The sequence below is a fragment of the Panthera onca genome, chromosome C2 (genome assembly GCF_046562875.1).
Source record: "Panthera onca isolate mPanOnc1 chromosome C2, mPanOnc1 haplotype 2, whole genome shotgun sequence".
NCBI lineage: Eukaryota > Metazoa > Chordata > Mammalia > Carnivora > Felidae > Panthera > Panthera onca.
Window position 1 is genome coordinate 50,952,376 of NC_138347.1, and position 4,503 is coordinate 50,956,878.

A 4,503-nucleotide genomic window follows, 5' to 3' on the forward strand; every position below is an offset into this window, starting at 1 on the left:
TGCTCATGCTCTCTCTCTCTCTCTCTCTCTCTCTCTCTGTCAAAAAAAAAATAAACATTAAAAAAATTTAAAAAAACAAAGTGAACTTTTGCCTACTGACCACTAGCCTGACCAATCAATAAAGTACAAATTTAATTCTGTTTTTCAGCACCAATGAACTCTTCTTAAAACAGCTTATCTAATCTTTTCTTCCTCTCCCCCATGAAAATCCTGAGTCCACCTCCTATAATCAACACATGAAATATCAGTTTCAACCTAAATTTCTGTACTCCAAAATGTAATAACTTGATCCCCCCCAAAACACTTTGCCACTTGAACTTGTTTCTTGGTTTGAAGTTGACAACATATTTCATACCTAATGCATTTTATCTACTGTTCATTGTCTTAGTTCTTTCTTGCACTCAGTCTCCAGCATAGTACCTAAAAGGTACTAAGTCACTGATATCATGTATACTGAGTAAATGGATATGTCTTTAAAATATTTCTCCCAACAAGCAAGTTTACATAATTTCTAAAAATAGCTCTTTTATATGGCAATATCTTTTTGTGATGAATCCTAAGCAAAAAATGACCTGTTGGCGGTCTTTAAGAACAGGAACATTGTTTAAAAAGTATTTGCATTATAACAGTGTAGTAGTCTGATTAGACATCCCATTATGTAATTGCTTGTCGTGAAAAGAATTCCAACAGAGTTGAATTCTTTTCTCAAAAGGTAATAAACTCCACAGGAAAATGTACTGTAAATACATGTCTATGTGTTCCATTTGCACACAATATTATGTGATGTGGTTTAAATATTATTATTTTTAGCCATTGCTTATTTGGAAATCACTAAATATCATTTTTATCATGTGACCTAAATGTTAATTTTTTAAGTTAGTTTTTGGGACCATCTCATTGTATGTTTGCTTTGGCTAACTGCTCAGCTGCCTTTTTATTGCTTTTAAAAGCCTGTTTGGCATTTGTCCATGCTTGGAGCTTTAGTTCTGTTAAAACATGCATTCACAATTTTATGTGCTTATCTGAATTTTACCATAAAATGAAAATCTATACCTTGATTTAATTTTATTATTTATGTTTTTGTAATTTAAGATTACTATATTTCCTTACAAGAAGAACGTTTGAACAAATTTTACAGGTAGTCAATCAACTCTTGTTCAAATTGGACACACATCAAATCTAGCATTATGGGAGTTTTATTTATTTGGAAGTGAACTTTTAACTATTAATACAAATGCCAAGATACTATACAAAACATCCACAGAGACTTTTTTCATCTTTTTTTTTAATTGTTCACAAACATTGCCTACATTATCCAACATAGAACAGAGAAATGGTACATCTTTTTCTTTCAATTTGCATACTGTGGAAAAACAAGAGTATACATATATATATATATATATATATATATATATATATATACATATATATTTACAAAGTTTAATGAATAGAAACTAGCAGGCTGACAGTTTGTAAGTGAGAAATTATCCTATAAAAATAATAAGAATCCATTTAGCATCAGTCACTTGCATAACCAAGTATTATTCTGATTAATAAAATTTGCTGCCATTAGGCTTCTGGCATATACTTATACCATTACTGAATTTGTAGTATTGCTTCCCACCTTTGTTCTCCTTCATAATTACTAACAGAAAACTGCTACAGAGCAGGGGTAAGTATTTGCAAAAGCAAACAAAAAAATCCCCAGCTTATTATAACCATGACTGTATATGACAGAATTTCTTCCCAAGAAATGGTCTTTCAAATCATCAAGAAATCACCAGAATGGAATTTGCCAAGGTACTATGCCTATGTCCAAGAAGAGATCCATTTATTTATATCCAACAGAGGAGCTAAAAATCAAACTTAATATTTAGTTTGGGGTAGGTTGGGCAATCTAGCCATTTGAAAAATGACTTTAAAATAATGGCCACTAAAAACAGGTTCACTAAATTTATTTTAAAAATCATAAAACAAAAGAGTATTACATTCTGCGCAAGGCTCTAGGTATATATGCCAGGGACATGTGGATTATCATACTTTTCCTCTCTGTCCCACATCCCAAAATGTTATGGTGACCACAAAGCAAAGTTTTCACAATAATCATATGGGAAATAATTTTTTTCTTGTTTTTAGATTAAATCACCAACAATGAACAAAAACTAACACTCATTCACTCTGCTGATGTTTCAAAATTTCAATGTTAATTTTAACATGCCGTTCCCTGCCCATTTGTAAGGAACTAAAACATTACATCTGGTAAGCAGCAAAGATTTCACTACACCTCAAATGCAGAACACCTATGATCAGAGGAATGTTGGCTTTTTAAACAGAAGCAGATTAAAAACAAACAAACAAACAAAAAAACAAGATGCAAGACTCCTTCAGTTCTTCACTAGTCTTAGAAAAACTTTACAGAATTCTGTTACAGTTTTCTGCAGCAAATATTATGCATTCTGTACCTGGTCCTGTGTTCCTGTAATGGTAATGATCAGATCTTCAGACCCTTCTAAAGGTTTGTCAATTTTTACTGAAGTTCCTGACTCATGACGGATTTGTTTAATCTGCTGACCACCTTTGCCAATAATAGATCCAGCCAAATCTTTGGGAATAGTTACTTGTGTAGTCCATCAAGATCACCATATGAGCCATGACCCCCTGCATAGGAATAATCATATCCAGAGCCATCCTGTCGTTCATAAGCCATCTGACATTTGGATGGGCTCCATGTATCTATTGGAGAGTCCCAAATTTCATGAAAACCAACCATGCCATATTAGTGGTCTCTGGGGCTTCTTCTGTCATAGCCCCTTAGATCTCCTCCTCTAGGTGGTGGTGGTGGAGGAAGATTCTGAGCCCTGCTACCACCCCAGCCACCTCATCTAGGAGGAGGTGGGGGAGGTCCTAGACAAAGGGTCATATCATGATAATCTCTTCTAGATGGAGGCATAGGATGCCCACCCCACCAGGAAGCACTGTGTCAAAACTGGCCCCACATGGGAAATCCCACAGGATGTCCATGGCGGTCATAAAACATCATCATAAAACCACCATAATTGTAAGTTTCATCATAAAAATTGGGATCATAAGTCTGTGCACATCCTTTGATGGGAGACTCCAAAGTAAGATCAAGGATGATCTTGATGCACTCGACAACCCTATCAGGTTTTCCTCTAATAAGAATGACTCTATGAGGAATGAGGACAGCATTCCAGGAAAAACGTGAATATTGTCTGTATGTTCTCCTGAAGTTCTTTGATTTTATCACCTTTGACCCCAATAATTCCCCCCGCAGACTCTGATGAATCAACAGTTCCAAATCGCAAAGTCACTTCCTTTATAGTGTGGGTAATTTAAGCATTCTACAGCATCAGATTCAGGTGGGAGCTGGATGGTTGCAGTGGGTGATGGCACCTGCAGGCCCTTTTCCAAGGTAGAGATGATTTTCTTCAGAATTTCTCCAATTGTTTCAATATCAGCACTGATACTCAATATGTTCTCTAAGTCACTGCTATCTGTGACTGAAACACTGACATTGTAGTCTGTACGGGGAGTAAGTGAGTGAGTGATTATTTATTTATTTATTTATTTATTGGGGGGGGGGGAGAGAGAGAGAAAAAGAGAGAGAGAGAGAGAGAGAGAGAGAGAATCTTAAGCAGACTTCAGGCCCAGTGCAGTGCCTGACATGGGGCAAGATTCCATCATCAGGAGATCATGACCTGAGCCCAAATCAAGAGTCAGATGCTTACCCGACGGAGGCACTCAGGAGCCCATTGAGCCTTCTTAATATTCTTGTTTCCTTTTCCAATCACTGCTCCAGCATTCTTGCTCTGAAGCAGAATGCGTAATTCAACCATCTCCTCAGTATTTCTAGACTTTAATAGCTTGTTCCTCTTCCACATCTCCTGCAGGGGAGCCTGTGCTCATTTTCTGTCTAGCTGTGACTGGCTGAGTGCTGCAAGGCAGCACAGGGATGATGGCTTCACCAGGTATGGCAGCATGAGGATGTCAGTTGGTCCTGCCCAGAACACTTCAGTTCTGCTCCACAAGGATATATAATACCTGACTGGTGTGTTCATTTAACACAAGATAATGGAAACTGAACAGCCAAAGGAAACCTTCCCCAATACCTTGATTTAATTTAAATAAGTCAAATTTTTTCATTCCTACAATCAATTAGTTTCAGCAGATTTGTCTTTCTTTCAAATTTTAAGTTCTGACTTAATTGATTTTTGTAGTTGTTGTTTTCTATTCTTCAAATAAGAAATTGCATTGATGCGGGGCACCTGGGTGGCTCAGTCGGTTGAGCGTCTGACTTTGGCTCAGGTCATGATCCCCCAGTTTGTGGGGTTTGAGCCCCGCATCAGGCTCTGTGCTGACAGCTCACAGCCTGGAGCCTTATTCAGATTCTGTGTCTCCTCCTCCTCTCTCTGCCCCTCCCCTGCTCGTGCTCTGTCTCTCTCTGTCTCTTAATAATAATAAATAAACATTAAAAAAAATTAA

At 37.0% G+C, this 4,503-nt stretch overlaps 1 pseudogene; it reads right to left on the bottom strand.

The window, feature by feature from the left end:
* Positions 1-2,384: 2,384 nt before the first annotated feature.
* On the bottom strand, positions 2,385-3,902 carry LOC132684322 (heterogeneous nuclear ribonucleoprotein K pseudogene; annotated as a pseudogene).
* Between the last annotated feature and the right edge of the window lie 601 nt (positions 3,903-4,503).